Source organism: Pleurodeles waltl, chromosome 6 (genome assembly GCF_031143425.1).
Source record: "Pleurodeles waltl isolate 20211129_DDA chromosome 6, aPleWal1.hap1.20221129, whole genome shotgun sequence".
Lineage (NCBI taxonomy): Eukaryota > Metazoa > Chordata > Amphibia > Caudata > Salamandridae > Pleurodeles > Pleurodeles waltl.
In genome coordinates, this window is record NC_090445.1 from 860,630,628 (window position 1) to 860,649,017 (window position 18,390).

Below are 18,390 nucleotides of genomic sequence, written 5' to 3' on the forward strand. Positions count from 1 at the left end.
AATTCTGGTGTTGTGAGAATGAAGTACAGAAGCCATTTAGGCGGAAAGGTTAAAGGCATCCTGTCCCCCTAAAAATTGAAAATAGGTCTGTAAGGGATAAGTACTGTGATGAAAGAAAATGCTAATTCTTCATTTTGAATTTTATGATCACTGGACTCTTGCAGGATCATGGAAATTAGAAAGGGTAGCCCATCTATTTACGCTACTATGCACATCTATCACTGTATTGAGGAGTGTCAGTGGTGAGGCTAGTGCTTTAACACAGATTACTTCACATAGCTATCACCTTTGGAAGAGGTTGTTTCGGAGAGGGAACTCTCTCCACACAGCCTCCTATGCATGCCTCCTCCCCTGGGAGAGGTGTCAGTGGAGAGGACACACCCTTCCCATACTCTACTTTGCACAGCTGTTGCCCTGGGGATAGCTGTCAGCGGAGAGACCAGTCCATCCCCATACCTTATTATTCACACTCATCAGCCAAGAGAAACCTCTCAGCAGAGAGGCCAGCCCCTCCCTACATCCTACTATGCACACTAGTCACCTTGGGGAGAGGTGTCAGTAGAGATGCTTGTCTCTCCCCACACCCTACTATGTATGACTTTCACCCTGCGGAGAGGTCTCAGCTGGGATGCCTGTCTCTTCTCACACCCAAGAGCTGCCCATTTATTATTCACTGCTCCTTCTTATCCCATAATGCCTTGCGCAGAATGTTTACTTGTTTAGATTTTGACTTGGTGATGTCCTATTGGGGAAGGAGCACCACCACATATTTATTTTAGTGTTGTAGGAGCTGCAGGAATGCAGCAGCCCCCAGCAACATAAACAAAAAAAGTAAATCTCCTGAGTCATTTAATCCATGGCCTCAGGAGAATTTACCATATTGTTTAATACACACTCATAGCTGGAGCTCTGTGCGCTTCAGCTGGAGTGTAAGGCCCTCTTGGGGTTGTTTTTATAATAAAAACAACCTGTTTTTGAGTTTTTCCTTTAACATTTTTTTAGCCCCCAAAATTCAATGATAAATAGTATGTTAAAATATAGACTCCCAGACATGTAGATTTGATTAAAAACTTTATTAAACATTTTTATAATAATAAGGGGTGAGTTGACTGACCCCGTAGCTATTAAAAAAGGAGTTAGACAGGGATGTGTTCTGGCACCCACTCTTTTTTTGCTATATATCAATAATTGCATCCACTACTTAGAGAACTGTATAAATGACTCACCTAAATTGGTTGGGAAAAAAATCCTGTGTCTGCTATATGCAGATAACACAATTTTGATATCTAAATCACCAATGGGAATCCAAAACCTGATCAACCAATTTTGTGTTTTTTGTAGTGACTATGGTCTGGACGTAAACATTAAGAAAACAAAACTCTTGATACAAAGTACCTCCAAGAAACGCTCGCGCGTTAGCATAGAAATGAACTTGATTCCATTGGAGAAAGTAGAAGAGTTTGACTACTTGGGTTTCAGACTATCGACCACAGGCAAATGGATGGCAGCCATTGACAAAGGGGCTCTCATTATAAGCCAGAGAGGTGGGGCCCTTGTCCGTAGATTGAGAAAGGCTCCGAGTCCCCCCTTGAACATACTTGCAGAGATTTACAATGTCCAAATCAGAGCAGCGGCCCTCTATGGAGCGGAACTTTGGGGGTCCCACAAAAACCTTGATACTCTGCAAACCAAGGAAAACCATTTCCTTAGACAGATTGCCCGGCTAGGTATGGGCTCACCAATGACCCCTCTAAGGCTAGACCTAGGTCTAAACAGTATCAAAACCACAGCAGCCCTAAGGCCTCTCTCCTATTGGATTTGCTTATGGAAATCTGTTGAACTCGAACCATATAGGCTGGCTATAAGAGAGCTCATAGCCACCCCCCAGGCGCTGGAGAAAATCCCATGGCTGAAGGAAATGAAATCTGCCTGGGTCAAAATAGGTTTTCCTTCCTACTGGAACTATCCGGATCAAATCCCCGATAATGCAAAGAAACTTGTCACAAAAAGATATTGGGAGAACGTTAACGAAGACTCCTTGCACCAAAAAGGGGCTGGCAGGCTAACAATGGAATTTCTCCAATTCAAGCACGAGCCCTGGCCTGAGAACTTCTTGAACCTTCCCATGCCTCCGTACGCCCGTGCTTTATATCTCCAACTAAGATATGGTACACTGCCTATTAATGGTTTTACGGCTCACTGGTCATCTAACATCGCTCCAAATGATAGATGTTTCTCTTGCCATAATTGTAAAGAAACAATAGAGCATATACTATTTTTCTGCCCTCTGTATAAAAGTCCCAGAGGGAGGTGGATCATTCCCGTGTGCAAAAATATGTAATTACATGATAGAGCAAACGCCACCAGAATCTGTACATACGACTCATCCTCCGTGATAGCTAGTACAGTTACCAAATTTTTAGCGGAGGCCTGGTACATCCGGCGTAGGCTTATTGTTTCAAAGGGCATGTGAGCCATCCTGACATTAGTCGTCAGAAGGAGTCTCAACTGTTATTTTTTTTGCCTCTATATGAGGATTGACGAGGGCCAGGTCTTACGGGGAAGCAATTGCACACATTGGTATGTTAGACAGAATTTAATATTCTAGTTTTTATCTTCTTTTATCCTTAATATTTTAGCCATGTCTTATTTATTGTACTTTTTATCTATAATCAAATACTTAGTCTTGTTGATCTTATTGTTATACTGTCCTGATTATTACTGTTTCTTTTATTGTTATCTTTTTTTTTTTTTTTTAACAAATACTATTTTATCATGTATGATTGTTATCTTTGTTACTCAAAATGGCCTAGATCTCTAGACCGAATGAACTCAAATAAAAATAATAATAACTGTTAGTAAACATTGCATTGTGTGAATTACTGAACTATATGTTTGAGATAAAATAATGGTGATTTTGGGCCAATGATAATAAATCTGCTTTATATATATATATTTATATATATATATATATATATATATATATATATATATATATATATATATATATATATATATATATAAATAACCCCCTTGGTAAAGCAAATAGACCCATATTTTAAATTTGGTTTTATGACTCTTTGACAAAGTTAGTAAGTCTGTCTGAGTGTGGCCTGGACCTGTCAGGCCAACCGCACACTGTGCTTGCTGCAAGGAGCGTGCTGCTGGAGGTCAGGATTTATATATTGATTAGATTGATTTACTTCTTCTTTTACTGTGCTATGATTTTTTTAAAGATTTAGGGGCATATTTATGAGAGGCTTGTGCCTCGGTTGCACCAAAAGATTTGACGCATCAGTGGGGCAAGCACTACCCTAAATCTGTGAAACAATGCATTTGCCCAAATGCATCGTGTGTTAAGATTTGTGTCGGACAAAAGCTGTGCCATGCAATAATTAAAATATGCAATGTAGGCATTTCCCCATAAAATATCACACAAAAATAACATGGTTATATTTATTAGTTATGCAATGTGTGACGTATCAGATGGATGTGGCACGCAAAGCCTGAAAAGCACAAAACGTTCTGTGAATCGGTTACCCAGGTGTTGGAAATTACACATTAGCTGTGATATAAAAACCTGAACTTCTGAAAGCACTTCAGAAAGCTCAACTCCCCCATGGTGGTAATGATTCTGCAGCTCGGTGTCACAAGAAGACCAATGCCACATGTGTATCGGAAGAGGAGCACCACGGTGCAAGGGTGTCTGTGTTTGTGCTAGGCAGCCAATTGTGTGCCAATGCAGGGTGAAAGGGCAGGAATTTTCTCTATAGCCAAAATACTGTGCACTATTGGCCTTATGAAGTGATGCAGTGCAGCATAGATAGGCAACTTGCAGTGCTGCACTGTGCCACTTTCCTAAATATCTGGCCCCTAGTGTCATGTGCACATAGTGGGACCAATGTACTGCAACATGTAGCTAATGATTTCACATACTGACATTCCATCACTAATTTGTCAATGTCAGTAGCTACAGAACATCTGTGAGTAGTAATGTTTCATTCCACTCCGTGTGAATGTAGGGTGAAAGGACAGAAATGCACTCTCTGGCCAAAGTGCTGTGCACTCCTGCCCTTTCCCAGTGCAGCATGGATAGGTGGCTTGCAGCTCTGCACTGTGCCCCTTTCCTAAATATCTGACCCTTTGTGTCATGTGAACATAGTGGGAACAATGTACTGCAACATGCAGCTAATGTTAACACATAATGACATTCCCCCACTAATCTGTCAATGACAGTAGCTGTGAGTACTAATGTTCCATTCAACTGTGTGTGAATGGACTGCACCACATCATCTGCACTGGTCAAAGAATCATGTCAAAAACCATGTGTATGCCAGGCAAGTCCATATGAGTACAAAGATTACACAATAGAAAAGTGTGAGATGAGTGTCTCCTCAATGGTGTACCTACTCTTGGTGTCAGTCAAAGGACCATAAATTCAATGGTGTGATAACAAATACTGTGGAAATTAATAAGTATGTCACACATGGCAATATAGTTGCATGTTGTCCAACGTTTCAGGAGCAACACTGGGAGAAGTGTTTGCAAAGTCCATGTGTGGCATACAATGTAAGTGTAGGCCCCAGAAATGTATAAATGTCAATATTTTATCACTTTATGACACCAACAGTGCAAAACACACATATGTGTTAGCCATACTGACAGCCTAAGTACACATATACTCATAGATATTAAGCACCATTGACTTATGTAAGAAACGTGCTAGATCACCAGTTTTGTTTCATAAGTTGCCCAAATGAAAAGCATATGAATCCAGCAATGTGAAACCTACAAAGTCAAACACAATGCTGTCAAACATGTCATACATCAGTCATGAACATAGCCTTATATGCAACCTGTAAAAGGCATCAGAGTGTACTCAGGATATCAATGTCAACATTCACGGGTCACAGCAATGATGTCAGAATCAAGGCATAGAAGCACAGAATCCCGTACAAGTTAGAGACATACACATACATGTGAGAAACCAAAGTATTGTGTCCAGATCTGTAGTAGACAGCTACTTGTAACAACATCAGTGTGTCCCATATAAAGATGGCACACATTGCAAGACCTATGTGTGTCAATCCAAGTGCACAATGACAACCTTTTAAAAACCAGTAGCTAAAGGCTGACAATAAATTGCAGAACAATCCATGTTACATCTTTGAAACACACAACATATATGCAACATATTCACATGCTAAAGTAAGTGAACAATTAAAAGGGTACATCAATGTCATGTAGGCCAGCAACAACATCAGTGGCTAAACAAATATTTTGAGTCTTACATGCAGTACCCCAATTTTACTATTTTAGAGGATTTTAATTTTCGTCTTGACGCTCATAAGAATGTTGACACAGAGAAATTGATGGATAATCTAAACACCTTTGATTTGGTAATAACGTAAACGATGTACAAGATAACCTACAAGCATTCTGGGGTGCATGTTTAGAGTTCTCACTGCTGACCGAAGAAAGGGTGAGTCAGCTTATTGACTCTACTAACTCTGGCTCTGTCAGACCCCTGTCCTCCCTCTGTCCTACATTTAGCATCCAAAGTAATTTCAGGTCATTTTACCACACTCCTGAATCTAATCATCCAATTAGGAATTCTCCCATCGACTGGAAGAAAGCTTCTCTTCTTCCTATACTGAAAAAGCCTTTTCTGGATCCTAAGGAGGAAAAACATCCATATTCAGACTCTCGTTTCCAGCTAAAATACTGGAAAAACATCTCAATTCCAAACTTTCAGAATTTTTGGATGCAATGGAAATTTTAGATGATGCACAGTATGGTCTTAGAAAAAAACACTGTACAGAGACAAACTTGACTGTAGGTGGAAGAAATAAGAATGATCATGGCAAGGAAAAAGGAAAGTGGCACAGATCTTATTGGATCATTCTGCCACTTTTGATACTGTTTCCCATTCTATACTTGTCAAGCAGCTAGAAAGTATAGGGGTTGGTGGATCAGCTTGTGCTTTGTTTAAATCTTTTCTCGTAGACAGAGAGCAGAAGGCTGCATTTGGAGGTTTTACATACACACGTTTCACACAGCCATGTGGCGTGCCTCAGGGTTCATCCCTGAGCCCAACCTTTTTTAATATATAGGTGGCACTTCTGGCCAAACTGGTTAGGTTGTTTGGTTTCTCCACTGTACCATATGCAGATGAAACACAGATTGTGGTACCTATCTTGGGAGACACAGCAGATGTTGCAAATCATTTAGATCTTGCATGCGTGAAGTGGGGAGCTGCCTGAGCAATAACTGTCTGAAATTAAATTCACATAAAACAGAGCTCTTACTGTTAAGAAAAAATACGACTTTCTGGGATTCCTATTGGTGGCCTCAGGACCTTGGCCCTCCACCTTCTCCAGTTGCGAAGGTTAGAAATTTAGGGATTATTTTCAACAGTAAGCTTACATTTGCAGAACAGATAAATCAAGCTACTTCTGCATGTCCCTATCTGCTCAAAACTCTAAAAAAAGCCAGCTTATTCCTTTTGATCTACAAAATACAGTAATCATCACCTTAGTGATGTTCTAGATTGATTACTGTAATGCTCTGTATTTAGAAATTCTAAAAAGACATTTGAGCAAATTACAAGCATTACAAAATGCTGATGCACGCTTGTTGATGAAAATCCCTAAACATTCACCAGTTTCTCAAGCTTTCAAGCAGCTTCATTAGCTTCATGTGGCAAAGAGAGTGGCTTTTAAAGCACCCTATTTTGCCTACAAAGCACTTAATGATATGGGCCCTCATTTTATGAGGAAGATTTTTTGCTGGTATAGGCCGAGCAGAACTCTCCTGTCCTGCCATATGAAATCATTGGTTGGATGTAGAGTAAAAAGAGCCTCCTGAGGAGGGAGACGTTTTTCTAAGATTGCAATTAAATTACGTAATACCCTTCCTTTGTGTACTAAAACATCACCAACCCTCTTGCCTTTAAGGGAACAACTAAAACCATGGCTTTTTGTACAAAGGCTGCTCCTTTAACATCATTATCTCTGTTTTTTTCTCTGTTTCATGGTACGAACGCCAGCGCCAAGACACCTTTGGGCATTCAATCTCTTTATAAACCCATTCATTCATTTATTCATTCATTGGGGAATATGTATGTGTGAGTGTCAAACATGTTGGCAATGTCACAACCTACCTGGGGAGGACCAACAGTCTGAATATGTGATCAATAATCTGCCACTTTCCACAAGTAGTGAGTGTTCAAGAACCTCTCAAAATACCGACCACAGTAAGCTACTGGATAAACATGAAAGTCAGGATGTAGAAGTGCCCAAAATATCTGGACATGCTCATTATTTTCTATTACACAGAGAACTGGAAGAGTCATGTTAAACCAATGGCCAACTGCATATGTAACACATATTGTTAAATACTGTAAGAAATGCGTATGACTTATTCTGTACAAATACACTGACAGGAATGTTGTAACAATGAGCAAATTCATTGACAGTTGCAATTTCTTTTCTACTTTCAGCTGACCAAGGATATGTTCTCCAGCCATGGGTCAAGTCCCCAATTGCACATCCCCAGACTTAGCTGACAGTACACCCAGGCACCTGTCAAGACTCGGAACATCAGGAACGTATTTTTGGTGAGGTGAAGTCCCAGTTCCAATGCCTGGACTTTTCAGGGGGGAGATTGCTATACTCATCCCCTCATGCAAGTATGTGCCATCCTCCGCAACATCTGTGTACGTACGAATGTCTGGTGGGACGTGGACTACGATGAGCAGGAACTAATAGAGGAGGAGGAGTAGAAGGAGAATGGAGGAGAAATCCAGCACACAATGGTTGGTAGGCAGTGACGTGAGGACATTGTGCAAAATTTCTTTACTTAAATTACTTTTACCTTGATGGACAACATTTCTGAAAATAATAGAGAAGTTCAAGAGGAAAATAAATGTTTGAACTCATTCTTTGTGTTGGCTTTTATGACATAGTTACTGTAAACATCAACTTTCCCAAATCTCTTCAACTGGAAGTAGGCCTCAACATGTAACAATGATGTCATCAGACCCATTGAGCAACATGGGGCCATGCCTCTCATTAATCAATCCACTTATACAGAAATGCAATGTGATGCATTGTACTGAATTAAAAAGACAGGCCAGGCATGCCACTTTTCCTCTTCCAAAATGGTAATTACTGTCCTCACACACAAGCAGTGCAGAGCTGCATAGCCAGCAGTAATGCTGTGATGTGAAACAGCAAAATGCGTTACAGATGGCACCAACCATGTCCATACCTGAGACAAAGCTCCATTTTAGTGTGTCTCATCAATGTGGTAGCATGCAGAATGGCAGCACTTTGCAGGAACTAAAGTTGCTCCAGATGCCATCACAGATAATGAGTGACAGTTGTCATGGACAAAGGCCTAGTGTCATGTGATCATGTAAAGCTGTCACTAGTAAAGAACATATACATGCATGAGTGGCCATCCTCAAAACACAGCACATGTGACCCAATTTATGGCTACATTGTCACATATACCACATCAGGCTACAGTAGATAAATCACACTTTTGCCATGCATTGCACAGAAATGCAATGAGGAAAAAAGGCCGCTAACACAGCACTGTGGACAGATGACATTGTACAGTGAGTGAATTGCCAGAGAAGTATGACATTGGAGATATTTTTTGCAAACATCTGAACACCTGAAGAATACAGAGATGTCAAGAGTGTGATTCCTCAATGTCAAAAGCCCGATAAAACTGTACGTGTACACACAGTAATTCATTGCACATGGTGTGATGGAGAAAATTGGAAAAAAACTTAACTTAGCATGGCAAGAGTAATTTATCTCTGACCTGAGGGTACAAGTGCATAGTTGAGGGATCACAAATCTTGAATCATCCCAGATCCAATTTGGGAGACCATTTTCTATCTATGGAGGTACTTAACCAAAGAACATGCTCCCAACAGCATTACAAGTAAAGTGATTATGCAGGGAGGTTCCTGGTTTGGCCTGTCAAAAAGCAACAAAATGTTTCAGTGGTCAAAACTATATTTGACGAGGCCCAGGGGCGGACTGTCGATCAGCCTGACGAGATAGGTAACATCTTTATGGCACATTATACAAAGCTAAACACACCTACAATTGTGGTTCACGATCACCACATCAATGTATATCTAGATTTAATCACTCTACCTAGTCTCAGTGAGGAGCTTTAGGCAGCTCTACTGCAGCCAGTTAGAATCAAGGAAGTAACTGAGGCCATTATGAATTCCTCTAATGGCAAGGCTTGTGATAAAAATGGTCTTCCTGCACAGCTATATAACACTCTCTGAACAGAACGCCCAACCTCATCTGCATTATTTAACGCTATGCTTATGGGCCAGGAAGTTCCTAGCTCCTTCACTAGGGCGGTGATAGTCAGCTTTTTTGAAAGGGCAAGCCTGGGGAAAAACCTGATTCTTATCACCCAATCAGCATCCTCAATAATGATTACAAGCTCTTTATGAAAATGTGGGTGGTCCGTATTACCCCGTTGGTCCAGAGCCTTGTCCATAGAGACCAGGGCAGATTTTTGCCTGTGAGGTCTATCACTACCAATACTAATTTCTTACTCCAGGCAATAGATTATTTTTTGAGAAACAAAATTAAGGCTGCTATAATTATGCTTCATCATGAAAAAACATTTGATCTTTTCCAATGGGAGGTTCATTTTTCAATCCTGCTTAGATTTAACTTCCCTCACAAACTTGTGAAGCTTCTGTCAAACCTTTATCAGGGAGCCGAAGCAAAAGTTCTAGTTAATTCACAAATAGTTGGTAAGGTTGCGATATGTTGTGGGACCCATCAGGGGTGTCTTTTAATCCTTGTTCTTTTTGCATTATTCATTGAAGCATTAGGTTCCGCTCTGAGACAAGACTTATCTTTTAAGCCCCCACTTCAAAGCGCACCCAAGTTAAAACATTTTGCATATGACATGATATTGTATCTCGCTGCCGATTTTCAGAATAATGTGCATGCCTTTTATAGGATTAAAGCGTTTTCTGACTTGGGAAGCTATCGGATCAATTCATCTAAATCTGAGGCACTACTTTTCAACAGTACAGAATCAGTACTGCCACGCGAAATGCAGGACAATTATCTGGCCTCTCATCCAATCAGATATCTGAACATTTATGTTTCCCACAACATTTCAGCTCTTTACCTGTTGAACTTATCTTTCTACCCTTAAGAAAGTCCAAGTTCCTTTAAATAATTGGCATAATATCCAATTGACAGTAATTGGCTGCACTGCTTTGTTCAAAATGATGATGTTGCCATTATTTCTATTCATTTTACAAATGTTATGATAAAAGTGCCAAAGAAATTCTTTAAGGAAATCAACTCAATGCTTTGTCACTTTATCTGGTCCAACAAAAAGCCTTGTATTCAGCTGGAATAACTCCAGCTGGCCGTCGAAGATGGCGGCTTTGGTTTAGCTCATCTTAAGAAATATTATGGGGCAGCCTTCATGGACTGGATTGTCAATTCTGCTAGTACAGCTCAATCCAATTACAATTTCTATCTCAACCAGAGGCTCTCTGAGAACAATTTGCAATCATCCCATTATCTTAAAATCCCATGGCTCCTGAAACGCACTAGACATAAACCTCCATACCTTCTATGGTCTTGAGGTGTTAAAATGCAATAGTTCTATCATTTCGTCCATTTTCATTAATTATTCTCATTAAAGGAATCTGGGGCATTTGGGCTCCAGGTGCCTCAGAAGTTCATAGCAGACTGGATGAATTTGGGGTTCTTCAAATTTGAAGATTTTATATTAGCAGATAAGGTGAAAACATAGGAGCAACTCAAAACCAACAACTCACCTATTTTAGAATCTTTGATCTTTTATTTTCTGCAGATCTCCCATAACATTAATTTAATGCTTCCTTTAATACACGATTCAGCTGAAGCATTGGCCTCCACAATCATTCAAGCCCTGTTTGTGCAAGAGCAATCTGGGGCTGGGAATTGGTATCGGATTCTCCAGCAAGGGTTACAGGAAAGAATCCTCCCATCTACTTTAAATAGAATAACAACAGTACAAGCTGCATTATAGATCTTCAGTCTTGGAAGCAGCATCATTTACTTTCCCAAAAAGTTGTAAGGGATGCAAATTAAGGGAGAATGGCTTTTTACACAAAATGGATGCTTTATTATACACCCCATCGGGTTAACAAGATGTTCCCTTCAATTCCATGTGAATTCTTCAGATGTCATCATGATGTGGGAGAATGGCTACATAATTGTTTCCTTTGCCCTCTTTTAACTAGTTTTTGGGACAAGGACTTCTAGGGGATTAGTAAGCAATTTCAGGTACTTCTTGTGCCGGATTCTATTGGGGCCTTGTTTGGAATACCTAGCTGTCTGGAGCTGCCAATACAATCAAAACAGCTCTTTTTTATTGCATACTTACTTGCAAAGTCATTGACCTTGCAACAATGGAGAATACCTTTGCCCCTGTTTTATGATTCGTGGGAACGCAAAATGAAATCAGTCCAGTTCAAAAAATTGCTCTATGCTCAAAGAATTGGGGCCACTAGGAAATACCGTAGCATTTGGGGAAGTAATACAACTCTTCCAGGGCAAGCAGGGTCTGAAGGAGTCATAGGGATTGGGCAGCGAGAATAAGAGCAATCCAAATATGTTTATGTGATATGTAAGACAATTTGATATCACTAATGTATCATATTGCAGATGAATGTCTTTATTTTGGATTTTGGTCCCTAAACTTGATGTCTTTCTATGAATTTCATTGTAGCAATTGGGCAACGAGAATAAGAGCGATGAAAAGACTTTTTTTTCATGTGCTATAAAAGGTAATTCTATATCAATCATGTAGTATATTGAAGATGGATGTCCTTATTTTAGAGTTTGATCCCTCAATTCAATGTTTGTCTATGAATTTTGTTGTATAATCATGTCCACCTGCATATATATGAACATTAAAAGTATATTTAAGTAACAGAAACCTACCCTTACAAATCCCCTTGCAATGTGCAAGAATGGACACCGTTGTCCAGCGTGAGTGTACAGTCATTATGGTGCCAGCATTTATTTTGCAATGAGTGATGACCCACACAGTGACAGTTGTGCATGTGTACCATATGCATGTTGTGCCAGTGTGTCCCCAGCCATGTGTGACACAATTGTCTCCCCAACATATGCATGTCACAGTGATTTATAAAAATTACTGTGACATGTATGTATATGCCTGCAAAGGTCCTGGCCTCATTTGCAGTGCCCACCCAACGTACCCTGTCAATGCGACATCCCTACCTTTGAGTCCGGTTATGGGGGGTTGTGTTTTCTTCATGGGTCGGGGGCTGCAGTGGTGGGGGTTGTCCAGTCATTTCTAGTCAAAGACTGAGGTGGAATGGGGAAAAAGGTATTTTTGCATCACTTTCCCCCCCAATCTGCCAGCTCAGAGGTGGTGGTCAGACTGCCACCTTTTTCTTGGTGGTAGGGCAAATTCTAATCTGGACGGTGAGAAGGGTGGTTAGGGTCCCACTGGCACCCACTTTTCCCTCTCTTGTCGTCAATGCTGATGGTGTTTCTTAGCAGAGAAAGTGATTCAAATGTGGGCTTTTGTCTACGGGACTGCAAACATTTAAAGATGGCAGGTGAACCATCGCAGCGGCGGATGAGCTTTCAGGCAAAATTTCAACGGCGGGACCATTACCACCAAAATCTAAATCAGGCCCTTCATCTTTTTGGGGTTTAGTCTGTTGGGGTATGTTAAGCAAGAGGGACTTATGACTCTGACCACAGTCTTTTGTCATGTATTGATTTTATTTTCCAGGTTAGGATATAGTACAACTGTCTCTAAATGATCGTCCTCTTGCCTTCCAGTTGTCAGGAAGTCGTGCCCACCAGGATGGAGTACGCCCCTTGGAGGATGAAGAAATGTCACAGGTAAGTGGAAGGTTTGGAATAATCTTTACTTGCAAGGATTGTGACGAATTAGCACCGGTGTTTGACTTCAAAACCCTGTGCACACTACCAAGCGAACACAGCACCCAGAAGTGCACGATTTAATCTTCAACTTCATTTTTTCTTTGTGATTGGGGAATCATAAATTCACATGAAAGCCCAGTTCCTCTCAATAGGCAAGTACCATAGTTAGTTTCCTTTGTTTATAACAACAACAAAAAACTACATTCAATCAAACAAATCAATTAAATAACACCCTCAACCGATAAGGACTGTGGTTTCTGGTCAACTTTATGTAAGTTTTGACTGAGTAATCAAGCAGGGTTCCTGGTACTGCTTTATTTGTTGAGGACATGCAAGGAGTGTTGATAGTGGCTCTAAGATATCCTCGAGCTAACTGAGGAGGATACTTAGGGGGTCATTCTGACCCCCGCGGGCGGCGCAAGCTGCCCGCCTGGCGGGAACCGCCAGAAGACCGTACCGCGGTCTTCGGTCATTCTGACTTTCCCGCTGGGCTGGCGGGCGACCGCCAAAAGGCCGCCCGCCCGCCCAGCGGGAAAGCCCCAGCAACGAGGAAGCCGGCTCCGAATGGAGCCGGAGGAGTTGCTGGTGTGCGACAGGTGCAGTTGCACCCGTCGCGATTTTCAGTGTCTGCAATGCAGACACTGAAAATCCTAATGGGGCCCTGTTAGGGGGCCCCTGCAGTGCCCATGCCAGTGGCATCGGCACTGCAGGGGCCCCCAGGGGCCCCACGACACCCGTTCCCGCCATCTTGTTTCTGGCGGTGAAAACCGCCAGAAACAGGATGGCGGGAAGGGGGTCGGAATCCCCATGGCGGCGCTGCTTGCAGCGCCGCCATGGAGGATTCCCTGGGGCAGCGGGAAACCGGCGGGAAACCACCGGTTTCCCTTTTCTGACCACTGCTTTACCGCCGCGGTCAGAATGGCCCCAGAAGCACCGCCAGCCTGTTGGCGGTGCTTCCGCGGGTCAGAATGACCCCCTTAATGCTCAGTCCCCTCATGCTCACCTTTCTGCCTTCCGTATTTCCCTTGGAATCAAGCCCGTACCTGGGAAAGCCATGCTCCAGTGTTGCCGGTGGCCACCTGGCTTCTCCGAGACTTCTTCCTCCTGTGTGATCGTTTCTCTCCCAGGCAGCAATCTCCCGGCTTTGGCTCTCATGTGGGCATCCAGCACTCTTTGTTCCTTGGTACGTCAAGGCTCACTCTGCGTGTTCTCTTCTCTGCTCTCCTGACTCGTGACTTCTGAGGAATTCCTACTACATCCTCTGCGTACACTTCCGCTTGACTTGCCCCACTGTCCAATTTAAAGGGGCCACGTCCCGTATGCTTGACATCAATCTGCTTCTAATTCCATTAATACCCTGTGTTAATCTCCTCCCAATTCCGGTCGAAATGTGAAACAAAGGGACTTTCTTATGTCCCTCGCAATGTTCCCTGACCTCATGTTGGGGGCTGCAAATAAAGAACAGTAGGATAAACAGTTGAGATGGATCGCCTATAATGTGCCATGGTGGTTCATTGGTTCATCTGTCATCTCATCCAAGGTATTGTCTGTATCCCGGTCGTCTTGACAGTGCAGTAAAAGTTGTTAGGGTGTTTGGCTTTAGTGTGTTTGGAAGGAATAGGGACACATCTGGGAGGGGGAAGGACTTTTCTGAGGCAGAGTTGAGAGTGCTGATACGGCTTATCACCCATTACCTGCCCAGGATACTGGTGGCTGGGTGAGCCAAGGCTACCCTGCCAAGGACTAGAAGAATCGCTGGGAGCGTGTGTGCTGGAACAACTAGCAGACATTTAAGGTAGCTCGGACCACCGTCCAGATCAAACATAGGTGGGCTGATGTGGTTTGATGGGAGACCAATGCCATTGACCTCCTTGAACTTGCAGATTAGTGGACCCGTAGTTTTGTATTTTTTTTCCTTCTGCATTTTGTGATGTAGCTTTATAATTAATGCCAAACATAAACATGGACTGTACATCATTTGAGTATTTTTTCCATATTGCAACATGTAAGATCAGGATACATTTATGTAAGTGTAGGAAGTTGGCTCTGTATGTGCTATTTCAAAGTAAGGAATAGCATGCACAGAGTCCAAGGGTTCCCCTTAGAGGTAAGATAGTGGCAAAAAGAGATAATACTAATGCTCTATTTTGTGGTAGTGTGGTCGAGCAGTAGGCTTATCCAAGGAGTAGTGTTAAGCATTTGTTGTACATACACATAGACAATAAATGAGGTACACACACTCAGAGACAAATCCAGCCAATAGGTTTTTATATAGAAAAATATCTTTTCTTAGTTTATTTTAAGAACCACAGGTTCAAATTCTACATGTAATATCTCATTCGAAAGGTATTGCAGGTAAGTACTTTAGGAACTTCAAATCATCAAAATTGCATGTATACTTTTCAAGTTATTGACAAATAGCTGTTTTAAAAGTGGACACAGTGCAATTTTCACAGTTCCTAGGGGAGGTAAGTATTTGTTAGGTTAACCAGGTAAGTAAGACACTTACAGGGCTTAGTTCTTGGTCCAAGGTAGCCCACCGTTGGGGGTTCAGAGCAACCCCAAAGTCACCACACCCGCAGCTCAGGGCCGGTCAGGTGCAGAGTTCAAAGTGGTGCCCAAAACGCATAGGCTAGAATGGAGAGAAGGGGGTGCCCCGGTTCCGGTCTGCTTGCAGGTAAGTACCCGCGTCTTCGGAGGGCAGACCAGGGGGGTTTTGTAGGGCACCGGGGGGGACACAAGCCCACACAGAAATTTCACCCTCAGCAGCGCGGGGGCGGCCGGGTGCAGTGTAGAAACAAGCGTCGGGTTTGTAATGGAAGTCAATGGGAGATCTAGGGATCTCTTCAGCGCTGCAGGCAGGCAAGGGGGGGGTTCCTCGGGGAAACCTCCACTTGATCAAGGGAGAGGGACTCCTGGGGGTCACTCCTCCAGTGAAAGTCCGGTCCTTCAGGTCCTGGGGGCTGCGGGTGCAGGGTCTCTCCCAGGTGTCGGGACTTTGGATTCAAAGAGTCGCGGTCAGGGGAAGCCTCGGGATTCCCTCTGCAGGCGGCGCTGTGGGGGCTCAGGGGGGACAGGTTTTTGTACTCACAGTCTTAGAGTAGTCCTGGGGTCCCTCCTGAGGTGTTGGATCGCCACCAGCCGAGTCGGGGTCGCCGGGTGCAGTGTTGCAAGTCTCACGCCTTTTGCGGGGAGCTTGCAGGGTTCTTTAAAGCTGCTGGAAACAAAGTTGCAGCTTTTCTTGGAGCAGGTCCGCTGTCCTCGGGAGTTTCTTGCCTTTTCGAAGCAGGGGCAGTCCTCAGAGGATGTCGAGGTCGCTGGTCCCTTTGGAAGGCGTCGCTGGAGCAGGATCTTTGGAAGGCAGGAGACAGGCCGGTGAGTTTCTGGAGCCAAGGCAGTTGTCGTCTTCTGGTCTTCCTCTGCAGGGGTTTTCAGCTAGGCAGTCCTTCTTCTTGTAGTTGCAGGAATCTAATTTTCTAGGGTTCAGGGTAGCCCTTAAATACTAAATTTAAGGGCGTGTTTAGGTCTGGGGGGTTAGTAGCCAATGGCTACTAGCCCTGAGGGTGGGTACACCCTCTTTGTGCCTCCTCCCAAGGGGAGGGGGTCACAATCCTAACCCTATTGGGGGAATCCTCCATCTGCAAGATGGAGGATTTCTAAAAGTTAGAGTCACTTCAGCTCAGGACACCTTAGGGGCTGTCCTGACTGGCCAGTGACTCCTCCTTGTTTTTCTCATTATTTTCTCCGGCCTTGCCGCCAAAAGTGGGGCCTGGCCGGAGGGGGCGGGCAACTCCACTAGCTGGAGTGTCCTGCTGGGTTGGCACAAAGGAGGTGAGCCTTTGAGGCTCACCGCCAGGTGTGACAATTCCTGCCTGGGGAAGGTGTTAGCATCTCCACCCAGTGCAGGCTTTGTTACTGGCCTCAGAGTGACAAAGGCACTCTCCCCATGGGGCCAGCAACATGTCTCGGTTTGTGGCAGGCTGCTAAAACTAGTCAGCCTACACAGATAGTCGGTTAAGGTTCAGGGGGCACCTCTAAGGTGCCCTCTGTGGTGTATTTTACAATAAAATGTACACTGGCATCAGTGTGCATTTATTGTGCTGAGAAGTTTGATACCAAACTTCCCAGTTTTCAGTGTAGCCATTATGGTGCTGTGGAGTTCGTGTTTGACAAACTCCCAGACCATATACTCTTATGGCTACCCTGCACTTACAATGTCTAAGGTTTTGTTTAGACACTGTAGGGGTACAGTGCTCATGCACTGGTACCCTCACCTATGGTATAGTGCACCCTGCCTTAGGGCTGTAAGGCCTGCTAGAGGGGTGTCTTACCTATACTGCATAGGCAGTGAGAGGCTGGCATGGCACCCTGAGGGGAGTGCCATGTCGACTTACTCGTTTTGTTCTCACTAGCACACACAAGCTGGCAAGCAGTGTGTCTGTGCTGAGTGAGAGGTCTCCAGGGTGGCATAAGACATTCTGCAGCCCTTAGAGACCTTCCTTGGCATCAGGGCCCTTGGTACTAGAAGTACCAGTTACAAGGGACTTATCTGGATGCCAGGGTCTGCCAATTGTGGATACAAAAGTACAGGTTAGGGAAAGAACACTGGTGCTGGGGCCTGGTTAGCAGGCCTCAGCACACTTTCAATTGTAAACATAGCATCAGCAAAGGCAAAAAGTCAGGGGGCAACCATGCCAAGGAGGCATTTCCTTACACAACCCCCCCCCAAACGAAAGAGGATGAGACTAACCTTTCCCAAGAGAGTCTTCATTTTCTAAGTGGAAGAACCTGGAAAGGCCATCTGCATTGGCATGGGCAGTCCCAGGTCTGTGTTCCACTATAAAGTCCATTCCCTGTAGGGAGATGGACCACCTCAACAGTTTAGGATTTTCACCTTTCATTTGCATCAGCCATTTGAGAGGTCTGTGGTCAGTTTGAACTAGGAAGTGAGTCCCAAAGAGGTATGGTCTCAGCTTCTTCAGGGACCAAACCACAGCAAAGGCCTCCCTCTCAATGGCACTCCAACGCTGCTCCCTGGGGAGTAACCTCCTGCTAATGAAAGCAACAGGCTGGTCAAGGCCATCATCATTTGTTTGGGACAAAACTGCCCCTATCCCATGTTCAGAGGCATCAGTCTGCACAATGAACTGCTTAGAATAATCTGGAGCTTTGAGAACTGGTGCTGAGCACATTGCCTGTTTCAGGGTGTCAAAGGCCTGTTGGCATTCCACAGTCCAGTTCACTTTCTTGGGCATTTTCTTGGAGGTGAGTTCAGTGAGGGCTGTCACAATGGATCCATATCCCTTCACAAACCTCCTGTAATACCCAGTCAAGCCAAGGAATGCCCTGACTTGAGTCTGGGTTTTTGGAGCTACCCAGTCCAGAATAGTCTGGATCTTGGGTTGGAGTG